Below are 14181 nucleotides of genomic sequence, written 5' to 3'. Positions count from 1 at the left end.
GGACATGCGGGATGTAAGGGATGTGACAAATGGTGGGGGGGGAGGGGAAGCCGGGTCAGGGGCTCCGGAGATGGCTTTGGGGGTCTCTGGCCTGTTCCAGGAGGCATGAGTGTGTGTGAGCCCAGGGAGGGAATCAGGTAGAGTGGGGCTTGGGCAAAAGCGGGGTCCCCTTTTAGGAGTGGGCGAAATGGGGGACCCAGAGACAGGGAGGCCACGGGCAGGGAGAAGCAGGTAGGGCCCTCAGAAGATGGGGGTGCGGGCACAGCCGGAGGCTTGTCAGGCCCGCGGGTGCTGCTGGGACTGGGGCTTGGCAGGTTCGGGTTCCCAAGACTTCTGGAGGTCAAAGGGCAACTTGTAAAGTAAAAAGTCAACAGCACATTAGAAACTGCTGGGGTCCCGGGACACCCCAACTTGGGGGACGGTCCCCACACCCGGCCTGCCCCCTCTGTGCCTCTCCAGCTTGCTCGCTCTCCCACACCTGGGTCTCTGACTCCTCCGTCCCTCGCTGTGTGTCCCTCTCTCTGTCTCCCTTCTGGGATGTTTCCACGTCTTTCTCAGCTTCTGTCTCCCTGGGTCCTCTGGGGCCCCCTCCTGCCCTCCGTGCCTGTCGCCGGTCCCCTGCGGTCCCAGACAGCCTGGCGGGACTCCCTGAGTGTTTCTATTCTTGGGCCTGAGTGACCTCCCCAGGTGCCTTCTCAGCCGTGGCCTAATATGGTCCGAGCGAGGAGCCGCAGCGCCAGGGTGGGACCCCGGGGCGGGCGGGGGTCGGGCCCTCCCTCCCCTGCTGCTCTCAGCCCCCCTGGGGCACTAACCCCTCCTGCTCTCCAAGACCTGCGGGCTGAGGGTGCGCTTACCGTTGACCCCTCACCATGCAGCGCGCCCCCTGCCCCCTTGCCAGCCCCGGGCACCGGGCTCCCCGCTGGGGCGGCCGCAGTCATGTGGCAGGTGGCAGGTGCAGGGCGGGGTGACAGCTGTCCCGCGCACCGGGGTGCTGACAGCTGAGGCCCGATTTAGCTCTCGGAGCCCAGGGCTGACCAGATAAGGCAGTGAGGGGAGGTGGTCCCGCCCCCAGGGCGCCCCTTAAATTGCCCAGTTGGGCCTGGGGGGCGGCCGCCGCCGATGTCAGGTGAGAGGGACCGCGCTCCTTCCTCGACTTCTCCGCTGTCCACCCAGCAGCTGGGGCCTCTCTCTCTCTCTCTCTCTCCCTTTTTCTCTCTGTCCCTGTCTCTTGCCTGCCCCCTTCTCTCCGCATCCGTCTGTCTCCCTTGCTCCATCCCCTCTTCCCCTTTGTCTCTCTCCGTCCTCCGGTTTCTTCCCATTTCGGTCCCTCTCGCTCCCCTCCCTCCTCTCCCGTTTCTAGATCTCCGCCTGCCCTCCCTCGTCTCTCCTGCTCCCTGGTCTTCCTTTGTCTCTTTTTGTCTCCCTTCATTCTCTCTCTCTCTCCCTCTCTCCGTCTCGGACTCTTCCTCCCACCCACATCTCTCCCTCCTCCTCCCATCTCTCCATCCCTCCCCCTGCTGCTCCTAGCCTCAGTTTCTCTCTCCCTTTCTGTCTGTGTCTCTCCGCCTCTCCCCCCACCGTCTCTCAGTCCCTCTGTCTCCAGTCCCTCTCGTTGCCCCTCGCCACCCCCCACCCCTGCCCCCAAGCTCCTGAGGGAGGCCACCAGGCCCTCTGCTGCGGTTTCTGCTCAATAAAGCGGTTCTGTCCTCACTCTCTCGCTCCCCTGTCTCCTCCTTTCCTTGCTCACTCCTCGCCTCTCATCCGCCTGGGTCCAGCCTGCTCCTCCCTCCCAAAAACAGAGCCTGAACGACAGACTGAGCAACTGGGGAGAGACAGAAAGACAGATGGGCAGGGGGGACCCAGAAACGGTGAAACAGAGACCAAAATAGGGGGCCACGGACTTAGAGAGGGGAGACAGTGGGACAGTGGGATGGCAGGACACAGAGACGCAGAGAGACGCACACAGTGAGGTGGGGAGATGCAGAGACAGAGTGACTCAGAGACCAGGCAGCGCCCCACCCCCAGACACAGCAGCCCCTTCCCTGTCCCCAGGCCGAGCCAGGCCGGGGACAATGCGCCCTTGTCCCAGTCGGGCAGCTGGAGGGTGGGCTGGGCCCCAGGGGAGGGAAAGCCACCAGGAGGCCTGCCTTTGGCCTCTACCCTCAGACTCCCCCTTCTCCCTCATCCTCCTCCTGAGCTCCCAGCCCACTTTCTGCTTTGCCAGGGAAGGAGACAAGCATTTATGCAGCACCTGCTGTATGCACCTGAAATGCCTCCTTGCCTCCTCTGGCACCCCCCTTCCCCTCCGCGCTCTGCTGTTCTTCCTAAGCTTCTGGCTCCCATTCTTGGAGGAAAGGGGCATTTTTAAAGTTCCTAATGTTTACCAGGCAATTTCTGCACGGCCTCTGCACCTTCTACTCTTTTTGCTCTCCTGTCCCTTCCACCCAGATGCCTTGCACTTCTTCCTGATCTGCCTGGTCTCCTGGGAAGAGAATGCACACTGGTGCAGCACCTAGTGTGTGCTCGGAAATTTACAGTCTCCTCTCCTTCCACATTTTCTCCCTCAATTCCTTTCTCCACTCTCTCCTGATTTCCTCTCCTTTCTGACTTTCTGCTCCCTCCAGGGTCGGGGGGGCAGGGAGAGAATGAACATATATTGAGCACCTACTGGGTGCAGGGTAGTTTACACATCTTTTCTGCCTTCCTCATACCTTCTTCCTTCCTCTTCTCTCCTCTGTCCCCTCGTCTTTCTGGGCTCTCTGCTCTCTTCCAAGGCAAAGAACAGACATTTACTGAGCACCTGTGGTATGACAACCAATGGCCTGTGCTTTCCCTACCCTCCTCTCAGCCTCCCCTTTCACTGACCTGTGGTCTCTGCTACCCTCTGCTGCTTTCTGCTCTTTGCCAGGGAAGGAAATTGGCATTTATTGAGCACCTATCGTATGCCAGACAATCTCCTTATACCCCCTCCCCCTCAATTCTCCCTGTTTCCTCATTTCTGCTCCGTCTGCTCTTTCTTGGGGACGAGAACAAGCAACTATGGGCCACCTACTGTATATCAGGCAATTAATGTCTCATCTCATCTCCTCTTGCCTTTGTCTCCCTGTCCCCCTCCCTCTGCCTGCTTCTCCCTTCCCTGTGTTCTCTAGGCCCTCTTTTGGGGAAGACAACAAGCATTTACTGAGCACCTCCTGTGTGCCCCATGATTTGCCGGTACTGCCTCCTCTGTGTGCGTCCTCTCCTTTGCCAGTTCTCGAGGTTACCTCCACCTTCTGGCCTGCCGGCTTTACGGGTTCCTATGCAATCAGCCTCCTTAGCCAACTTTCCTTTCCCCTTGCCTGTGCCTGCACCTTCCTTTCCCTTTTGCTCTCTCCACCCCCTTAGGAAATCAATGTGCATTTATTGAGTGCTTCCTGGGTGCCCACAGCCTAACCTATACACACACTCTTCTCATTTCTTCTCCTGGGCCCCTTCTCTCCTCCAGCTTCTCCACTCTTCTCCGCCCTGTCTGCTCTCTCCTGGGAGAGGAAATAGGCATGTATTAAGCACCTACTGTGTGCTGCTTCTTCATATACCCTGTCACTGTTTGCCTCACAGGCTCTGTTCTTCCTTCTCTCTTCCTCTCTGCTTTCTTCGCTCCTCCTGGCTGCTGCTTCTGTGCTCACTACCATGGAGGGTTATGGGTATGTATTAAGCACCTACTGTGTGTCCAGTCCCTTCCCTCACAGCTTCTCCTACTCATTCTCTCTGCTGCAGCTTCCCCTCTCTGTCTTTCTTGTTTCTCCTGGGAAAAGAACACTTAATATAAACACCTACTGTATGCCCAGCAATTTGCATCATTGACTCTCTCCTTAGGCTGCTTTTCCTCTATGGTGGTTTCTTTACTTTCTTTCTGACTTGTCTCCTCTCTCTGGAAGACTGGAATGGACATTTATTGAGCACCGACTATGTGCTGGGCTCTAAATAAGCACAGCGCCCCCCACCCCCCCAATCTCCTTCCCCCTTTCCCTTCTCTGCGCCTCTTCTGTTCCTTCCTGCTCTCAGTGCTCTCCAACAGAAAAGGGCGGGGGCACTAATTGAGCACCAACTGTGTGCTAGGTAATTTACACACACCCACCCCTCTCATTAAACCTTTTATTCTGCCCTGCCCCTTCCACTCCACTGGCTTCCTCTTTCTTTTTGTTCCTTCTCAGTAGTAGAAGTTCTGAATTTTCTAGGCAGAAGGGATGTAGGGCTACTCTAGAGTCTCGGTCACCACCACTGGAGAAGCAGATCGTCTTCCCCTCACAGTGATGGTGACAACAGATTTCAGCTCCAATTTGATTTCATTAGAAAAAAAAATGCGGATAATAGCCACTCTCTGGTGTAGGGGAGGGACAAGGGGACTGAGTTAAGACCGAGAGAGAAAGTAAGATAGAAAATACTAGAACAGAACATGGGAGGCAGCTAGTGCCCACTGGAGGAGGTGCTGGTTCTTCCGGCCATGAAGCCGGAAGTTACTCTCTCTCCTGCCCTGCGGCCCGCGGCCGGGCTCCCATCACCTGGAGCAGCAGATAAGGGCTGGCGGTCAGAAGGGGAAGAGAACCTTCCTGCCAGTCTCCCCGCCTCTGAGTGTCTGTCCCACTGCAGTTCTCTTGTCTGTTTCCTCGCTCCCTCTCTGACTTTCTCAAAAACTCTCTCACTCCCTCTCTCTGATTCTTAGACTCTCTCCGACTTCCCCAGACTCTCCATCTCTGACTTCCTGAGTCTCCCATGCTCTCACTCTTTCTCTATCTCAGACTCTTTCCCTCTCTCTCTGACTTTCTCAAACTCTCTCTCCCTATTTCTCTTAGACTCTTTTTTTCTCTCTGTCTCTCAGACTTCCTCAAACTCTCCCAAACTCCCTCTTTTTCTCTCTGACTCAGACTTTCTCAGATTCTCTCAGACTTTGAGACTCTCTGACTCTTCCTCTCTCAGACTTTCTCACTCTCTGATTCTCTCAGACTCTCTCTCTCAGGCTCTCTTAGACTTTTCCTCTCAGACTCTCCCTCTCAGACTTTCTGACACACACTCTATCTCTTAGACTCTCCCCCTCTCAGATTCTCTTTCTCTCAGACTTTCTCAAACTCTCCTCTCTCAGACTTTCACAAACTCTCTCCCTGATTCTCTTAGACTCTCTCTTTTTCTCTCTCAGACTCCTTCTCAGACTCTATTTCTCTCACTCACACTATACTTTCTGAGACTCTCAGCTCTTTCAGACTCTCCTTCTCTCAGACTCTCTCTCCCTCTTTGACTCTCTCAGACTCTCTCTGATTCTCAGACTCTCTCTCCCAATCTCAGACTGTCTCAAACTCCCCCCTCTCAAACTTTCTCTTTCTCTCAGACTCTCTTTCTCTGACATTCTCAGACTCTATTTCTCTCTCAGACTCTCTTTCCCTCTCAGACTGTCTCAAACTCCCCTGTCAGACTCTGACTTTCTCAGACTCTCTCAAACTCATTCTCTCTCTCTGACTCTCCCTTTCTGATTCTCTCAGACTTTCTCTCAGACTCTTTCTCCCTCTCTGACTTTCTCAGGATCTCTCTCTCTCTCTCTCTCTGATTGTCTTGCATTCTCCCTCTCTCTCTCTTTTTCAGACTCTCTCTCAGACTCTCTCAGACTATTTCTCTCTCTCAGACTCACCTAGACTTTCTGAGACTCTCTGACTCTCCCTCTCTGATTCTCTCTGACTCTTGTTCTCTCTCAGACATCTTTCTCCCTCTTTCTCAGACTATCTCACACTCTCCCTCTCAGACTCTCCCTCTCTCATTCTATCTCCCTCTCAGACGTTTTCACTCTCTCCCAGACTCTCAAACTTTCCTTCTCTCAGATTCTCTCTCAGATTCTCTCAAACTCCCTCAACTCTCTCACTCTGACTTCCTCAGACTCTCTCAAACTTTCTCTCAGACTTTCTCAGACTATTTCTCTTTCTCTCAGACTTTCTGAGACTCTCCCTCTCTTTGATTCTCTCAGACTCTTTCTCTCTGACTCAAACTCTCTGATTCTCTTAGACTCTCTCTCCGACTCAAACTCTCTCTCAGACTTTCTCTCTCTCAGTCTGTCTCACACTCTCCCTCAGACTCTCTCTCCCTCTCAGACTCTCTCTCTCTGACTCAGATTCTGTCTCTCTCTCTCCCACTCAGACTCTCCCTCAGACTCTGTGTCTCACTCGGACTCTCAGACTGACTCTCTGACAAACTCTCTTTTTCAGACTCTTTCAGACTCTCTGTGACTCTCAGGCTCTTTCACTCAGATTCTCTCTCTCTCTCTCTCTCTTTTTTAAAGATTTTATTTATTTGACACAGAGAGAGATCACAAGCAGGCAGAGAGGCAGGCAGAGAGAGGGGGGGAAGCAGGCTCCCTGCTGAGCAGAGAGCCTGATGCGGGCCTCGATCCCAGGACCCTGAGATCATGACCTGAGCCAGAGGCAGAGGCTTAACCCACTGACCCACCCAGGCGCCCCTCACTCAGATTCTCTTACACACACACACACACACACACACACACACTCAGACTCTTTCTCTTTTTCAGACTCTCTCTCTCAGCATCTCTCAAACTCTCTCTCCCTCACTCAGACTTTCTCAGACTCTCTCAAGCTCTGACTTTCTCGACTATTTCTCTCTCTCAGACTCACCCAGACTTTCTGAGACTCTCTCTGACTCTCCCTGATTCTCTCAGACTCTTTCTCCCTCTATTCTCAGAATCTCACTCTCCCTCTCTCAGACTGATTTTCTCTCCCTCTCAGACTTCTTCACTCTCTCCCAGACTCTCTCAAACTTTCCTTCTCTCAGATTCTCTCAGACTCTTTCTCTCTCAGATTGTCTCAAACTCCCCCCACTCTCTCACTCTCTGACCACCTCAGACTCTCTGAAACTCTTTCTCTCAGACTTTCTCAGATTCTCTATTTCTCTCTCTCAGACTTTCTGAGACTCTCTCTCTCTCAGACTCTCCCTCTCTCTGATTCTCAGACTCTCTTTCTGACTCAAACTCTCTCTCAGACTCTCTTTCTCAGACTTTAACTCTCAGACTCTCCTTCTCTCTCTCAGACTGTCTCACACTCTCCCTCAGACTCTCTCTCCCTCTCTCAGACTGTCTCTCTCTGACTCAGATTCTGTCTCTCTCTCCCACTCAGACTCTCCCTCAGACTCTGTGTCTCACTCGGACTCTCTCAGACTGACTCTCTGACAAACTCTTTTTCAGACTCTTTCAGACTCTCTCTCTCTCTCTGCGACTCTCAGACTCTTTCACTCAGATTTTCTCTCTCTCTCACACACACACACTCTCTCTCTCAGACTCTCTCTTTCACTCAGACTGTTTCTCCTCAGACTCTCTCATTCACTCAGATTCTATCTCTCTGACTCTCTCTCAGACACTCTCAGTCTCTTTCTCTGACTCAGGTTCTGGCTCTCTCTGGCTCTCTCTCTGATTCTGTCTCCCTCTCTCAGATTCTCTCTCTTTCTAACTCTCAGTCTCTCTCTGTGTGACTATCTGTCCCTCCGACCTCTGCCTCTCTCTCAGATTCTCTCTCAGACTCTCTCTCCCTCTCAAACTCTCTCTCAGATTCTCTCTCAGTCTCTCTCTTCCAGACTCTTTCCCTCTCTGATTCTCTCTCAGTTTTTCTCTCTGCCTCCCAGATTCTCTCCCTCTCTCAGACTCTCTCTGATTCTGTCTCCCTCTCTCAGACTCTGTCTCTCTCTGTGTGACTGTCTGTCCCTCTGACTCTACCTCTCTCTCAGATTCTCTCTCAGACTCTCTCTCCCTCTCAAACTCTCTCTCTCCCAGACTCTTTCCCTCTGATTCTTTCAGTTTCTTTCTTTCTTTCTCTCTCTCTCTGATTCTCACTCTCTCCCCCTCTCTGACTCTCTGATTCTGTCTCCCTCTCTCAGACTCTCTGTGTGACTGTCCCTCTGACTCTGCCTCTCTCTCAGATTCTCTCTCCCTCTCAAACTCTGTCTCTCTCTCCCAGACTCTTTCCCTCTCTCAGATTCTCTCAGTTTCTTTCTCTCTCTCTTCCTCTCTGACTCTGTCTCCCTCTCTGACTCTCTCTGTCTCTCTCCGTGTGACTGTCTGTCCCTGACTCTGCCTCTCTCTCAGACTCTCTCCCTCTCAAACTGTCTCTCTCTCCCAGACTCTTTCCCTCTCAGATTCTCTCAGTCTCTCCAACAGATTCTCTCCCTCTCTCAGACTCTCTCTGTCTCTGATTCTGTCTCTCAGATTCTCTCCCTCTCTTAGACTCTCTCTCTCTCCCTCAGACTCTCTCTCTCTCAGATTCTGTCTCTCCTCTGATTCTGACTCTCCCTCTCTCAGATTCCCTCTCACACTCTGATTCCCTCTGTCTCTCTTCATCTTTTTCCTTTCTCACCTCTGTTCCTCTGTCCCCCACACAGTTTGTCTCTGGCCTGTCTATGACACACACACTTTCCTCCTCACACTACTTTCTGGTTTCCTTTGCTCACACTTTCTTGATTGTGCCTTGCTTCTCCTCCTCCTCTCTTCTCTGTCCCGATCTGCGTCTCTCCCCACACAGGTCTTCTTTATTCCTCTCATCGTGCTCCTCAGAACTACCCTTTATTTCACACGCACACTTCTCCTGTTTCTCCCAGAAGCCATGCGGCTTGTCTTTCTTCACCTTCATCCACCCCAACCCCACCTGTCTGGCTTCCGGTCCTGCTGCTCTCACCCTCTCTGGAAGTTTGTCTCCTTTCCTCAGGACTTACCCCACCTCACATTCTCCTCCCCCTGCGCTTCACTCTGCCCCGTCGCCTACCGGGTCCCTTTGCTCCCCAGGAGGTACTGGGGGGGGGGCATCCCCGAGCCTGGAGCTTCCTGCTCCGTCCGGTTCCCACAACAGCTCTGACCCGAGGGCCGCTCTGGGGCACCGTGTGGCGCCCCCTCCCCCCCACCCCCGCGCGCTGGTGGACACCCCGCGCCCTCTTCCCTCCCTGCGCTGCTCTGCGCCTCTCCCCTGCCTCTCCTCCTGCCCGCTTCGCCTCCAGCTTCTTTTCCTTATATTTGGTTCACACCAACCCCGCGTCCTTCTGGTTGTAGTCAGGGAGCGCCTCTTTTCCTTCTGCTTTCCGCTTCCGTCCCCTTCTCCCCTCTGTCCTCCTGTCTCTGTCCCTCACACAGACACGGGGTCCGCGGGGTCTCCTATCTGCCCCCGCCCCCCGGCTAACCACGCTCCGATTCGGCTTTTCCTGTACCTTCTTTTCATCGATTCTTTTACTCTTCTCTCCTCCGTCTTCTCCCCAACTCGCCTTCACCGCCGGGGCCCTTCCCGCCATTCCGTCTCTAACCCACTTTCCTGGACAGGAAAACTGTCCCCCCAACTGTCCTTGACCATTTTTCTGCCTCTTCGCGCCCCCGAGCGCCTCGCCCACCCTCTCCGGTCTCCCGGTCTCTTCTCCTTCCACATCTGCCCCCCCCCCGTGGGCTGCACCCCCGCTGCCTCCCACGGCCGGGAGGCCCCTCTAGCACCCACGGGGCGGGCCGGGCGTCCCCGCGAGCTGGTGACACGCGTCTCCTGCCTCCGAACAAACGGCCCCGTGATTTGCGTTTCGCACGTCACGAAACTCGTGTCACGTCCTGCCCGCTCCGGGGACCAGGAGCCCGCCGGTGTCCGCAGCTTCTCGCGTCCCGGGACGGGCGGGGGCGGGGGGGGGCCGCCCTTGCCCGGGACCGGCGTCTCCTCGCGGGAGGCGGACGCCCTCCCTTCCCTCTAATGCAGTTGTGGCTCCGTCGCACCCCCGGTCCCCTTCGCCGCCCGGCTCCCGCCCCGCCACCGCGGGCTCGCCACGCTCTCCGTTTCCCCAGCCGTCGCGCCTTTCTCTCCCTGGGCGGCGGCCGCGCGGCAGGAGCGAGCGGGCTCTCGGCGGCCGGATGTGAGCCCCGCGCGCGCGCTTCCCGCCCTTCCCGCCGCCCTCGCTCCCGGCTTTCCTCGTCTCCCGCCGCTTCTCCCCGGCTTCCCTGCTCCGCCGCCCCCAGCCCGGGCCTCGGGGCGCGCGCGCGCGCCTCACTGTGCGCGCGCCGGGGGAGGGGGCGGCTGTGCGCGTGCGCGCTCTGGCCGCTCTTCCCGCCGCGGTTTCCCTCCGCCGCCTTCCGCGCACCCCTTCTCCTCCTCCTCGCGCTCTCCCGCCGTGCGGCCCCGCCACCCGCACTACACACCTCACTCCTCTCAGTTCGGGCTTCGGCGTTTTCCTCTCAGTTTTCTTCCACTTCTCTCTCACCTCCTCTCCCCGCGCCCGGCTCCTCGCCCCTCCCTCACACCCCTCCTTTCTCGGCCTCTCCCCGCCTCTGCTCTTCTCTTTCCCGCCGGCGCGCTCGCACGCTCGCGGTCTCTCCACACTCCCGTATTCATTTCTCTCCTTTTCTCTATTTCCCGCCTGCTGTGTTCCCTTCCTCCGCTTTCCTTCCTCCTGCCTGCTCCGCTCTCCTCCCCTGCCCCGCTCGGCTTTGGCCTTTGCATCCGGGCCGCCAGCAAGCTCTCCGCTCCTTGCTTCCCCCTTTCTCTCCCTTTCCTTCCCCTCCCCTCCCGCCGTCCGGGCCTTCTTACCCCGTCCGCCTGGGCTGCTCCCGGGCCGCTCCTCCGCCCGGCCTTCCATTTCCGACTCTGTCCCTTCGTCTCTCTCCCTCCTCCTTCCCCCAGCCTCGCTCTCCCCGCCACGGTCTCCTTTCCTCTCGCCTCTCCGCCTGCTTCGCTCGGGGCCGCCCCCCACCCCAGCCTGTCTTCTCTCTCATCTCTCGCTTCCTTTCCCCCTCTCCTCATTCGTTTTTCCCCCCTACACTTTCTCTTCGTCTTTCCTCTTTGCTCCCCTCTCTTGCTCATCTCCATCCCTTCTCTCTCCCCACCCCCAATCTCTCTCCCTCTTTCCTTTCTCTCCTTTCTGAATCTGTCCCCTCTTCTCTCCTCCCAGACTTCTCCCCTCCACTGGCCTCCTTTCCTCTGCACCTTGTCTCCCAGTGTCAGGGAGGCCCCTCCAGGCTCTGCCAGCCACATCCTCAGCGCGAGCTCCGAGATCCTCTCCCTTTGCCTCCCCTCCTTCCCTCTGCCTTCCTGAAGTTCGGAGCTGACATCCTCCCAGGGATCTGTGCAGCCTGGAACAGGGCTGCCAAGCCAGCACCACCCCCACCCCCACCCCCACCCTGAGGGTGGAAGGGCCTCTGTGACACCCATTTTCTCTCTTTTCTGTCTGTCCTGGACGCTGCCCACTGCCTGGAGGAAGGACGCCTGCCCCCGGCCTAGCGAGGAGGAAATGAGGAGCTGGCTCAGAGATAGGGAGTTGCCTTAAGACACTTGCACGTAAGTGCCAGGGCTGGGAAGGGCTGAACCACCCTGCAGCTGGCCAGGAAGTGGCTCCTTCTCCACTCTCCTGATCCCTCAACTTCTGAGTTTGCTGAGAAGGGGGCTGCCTCCTTTCTGGCCCATTCTCCCCAACCTGCCACCATCTTCTCTTCCTCAGGAAGCATGGAGCATGGGAGGACTTCACCTGAATCCCACTTCGCAGTTGGGAACATAGGCACCCGTGTTCCTGAAGACCAGCACCTGCTAAGATAGAGGCTTCGTGGGAACCCCAACCTCCTCAAGGGCCAAGAGCGCCCCCTGCAAAGCTCTTTTCTTCAGAGAGAGAGTCCACATGGGCCTGACCTCCCCAGAGTATCCAGCTGAGCATGCTGCGGGCCAGAGGGGCATTCTCAAGCAGGGTGAACTCTTTTATCGCCACCTACTGATAGGGGACGGAACTGTAACCCAGCTGTATTAGACACCAGGAATGGTCTCAAGCAAAACTCTGCAAAAATGAAAATTTTTATTCCTGGTCAATATGTAAACACGGTACCCAGCAAGCTTCAAAGTGTGCCAACGTACACCTCCAGACTGACTTCGTGTTTTCAAGTCATCCTATGGCTGGCTTCTCCTCTGCATTGCCATGGAAATGCACACATGACCACTATGGGAAACTAAGGAAAGTGGGATTTGCTTTACAGTTTGCTTGGGAGCCTATATCTAGGAATCGGGCCACATCGAGTTTTCCTTTGTAATGACACCATTATGCCTTGCTGACTGGGAGGTGGGTGCAGGCAAAGATGAATGACTGACAGCTAAAGAGGCCTCGGGGATTAGTCCCCGATTCTCACCATGGCGTCTCTCTGATGGGTTAAATAAAGGCGCCTATAGAACTCCTTCCAAAAGCCACCTGCTACAATGCACAATCTGGGATAGTAAAGTCTTCAAATACTAAAATTAGCCTTATATTTTTTAAAAGATTGCCTGTCCTATAACTGTGTTAAGTATACCTAAATGACCATAGGAAATGCTGGGCTGGGGAAAAGGGTTTCCTAAATGCCAGAGAGCAGGTAACATTTTGTGGGGCAAAGAAGCGCATCCAAAGGGTGAGGCAGGAAACTGGAGAGGGAGGCCGGCCTCTCACTGAGCATTATTTACCTTGCAGGTGTTCTCGCATCTTAGACCACAGGTCAGGAGGCCGGGGGAAAGGCACAGGAGGGAGACAGTGGGCACTGAGCTCCGTGGACATGGAGAGGGAGGGACAGAGGGGCAGAGAGGGTGATATCTGAGGGACTCATTAAGGTTGGGACGTGCTCCTCAGTGAGGCTGAAAAAGAGGAACAGACTGGAAACACCTCCAAAGCCAGGCTGAGGGGCTGGGACTTTGCCCTGAGGACACTGCGCAGCCATGGGAGGGCTAGGAACAGAGGAGGAGTGGGGGGGGGGAGCTTTGGTGTCAGAAGTCCCCCATGAGGCCAGGGAGGAGGCTGGGCTGACAGGTCCAGGTGGGGAAGGATGAGGCCAGGGCTGGGGCCATGGGGGACAGGAGAAGGGGTGAGGCAGGAAGAACAACAGAGTCGGGCACCGCAGTGCTCCAGCCTATGAGGCCAAGTAGATGGTGGCACCACTTATTGGAGTAGGATTCCTGCAGGAGCTCCGACTGGGGGTGGATGGGTGGCAGAGACTCTCCGGGCAGCACTGCCTGGGGAAGGAGCCATGGGTCTGGAGACCAGGAGGGGAGTCTGAGCGGGAGACGGGTTTGAGGACAGTCGGCAAGAGGGGCTCCTGTGTGGATGGGAGGTGCCCAACACTGCCCCAGCAAGTACCCCTCTGGCAGCATGTCCTGCAGACATACATGCACGTGTGCACATGGGGATCCCTGCAGCTCTGCTTGCAACAACCTGAGAGTCCCTCCATGGGGACCAATGATGTCACCCCCAAGCCAGCCACATCACAGTAGGAGGATGCACTTTACAGCCAAGATGGAAACCTCTCCAACTCAAAGAGAGAAAAAAAAAACAAACCTAGAACTACAGGGCACCTGGGCGTATGAGTTTGTTAAGCATCTGCCTTTGGCTCAGGTGATGATCCTGGGATTGAGTCCCACATCGGGATCCCTGTTCAGGAGGGAGTCTGCTTCTCCCTCTGCCTCTCCCCCCACCACCCTGTTGTGCTCTCTCTCTAATAAATAAAATCTTTAAAAAAAAAAAAAAAACTAGAGCTACACATTTTTGTAAAAATGATTTACACAAACGTTTCCTTGTTTATGTGGAGAGTATCTCCAGAGCAATGAGCAGGAGACTGGCCAGTCAGGCCGCCCCCGGTGAGGGGAACAGGTGCCAGGCTGTGCTGAGCAGAAGCCTCTTGGCTTTGGATCCTACAGTTATCTTTTGAGTTCTGTGCTATATCCCCGGACACCCTGGTCAAGAAAACGAAATAGTAAGTGAGCTCTCCATGAAGAGGCAAGTATTAGAAAAGCTGCATGAGGACAGAGCCCCACGGAGCCTGTGCCAGCTCAGACAGTGGCTGGAGTACACCGCAGAGGAGCTCTGCCCGCTCCAGAAGGATCCAGAGAGTTGTAGAGGAAAAGGAGGTAATGAGATGGGTAAAGAGCTCCATCTCAGTCCATGACAGAATTAGAAAATGGTCCGACCAATGCCTGGGGCAAGAATGCACCTGCCAACGAGGCAAAGGGTCAGGAACTCTGAGTCTGACCTTGTCCAAGAAAGCAGCAGTAAACACCATGGGGGCAATTCACGTGGAGCGCACAGGAAAGACATGGCCAAGTTAGAGCACCCCTTGGGCACTGTTTTATGTATTGAAGCCACAAAGAAACGGGTCGAATGATAACCCCCACTGCTGGTGGGTGTGTAACACAACACAGT

General features: G+C 55.5%; 1 long non-coding RNA gene across 1 annotated transcript; it reads left to right on the top strand.

The window, feature by feature from the left end:
* The first annotated feature begins 1108 nt into the window (after window positions 1-1108).
* LOC308357990 lies at window positions 1109-13495 on the top strand. The gene is made up of 3 exons (XR_013968273.1): window positions 1109-1126; window positions 10930-11315; window positions 11476-13495. It is a non-coding gene; the product is annotated as an uncharacterized lncRNA (long non-coding RNA).
* Window positions 13496-14181: the final 686 nt, after the last annotated feature.

Source organism: Martes martes (genome assembly GCF_963455335.1).
Source record: "Martes martes genome assembly, chromosome: 17".
Taxonomy (NCBI): Eukaryota; Metazoa; Chordata; class Mammalia; order Carnivora; family Mustelidae; genus Martes; species Martes martes.
The sequence above is the reverse complement of the archived record's forward strand: the minus strand, read 5'-3'. Positions and strand labels throughout refer to the sequence as shown.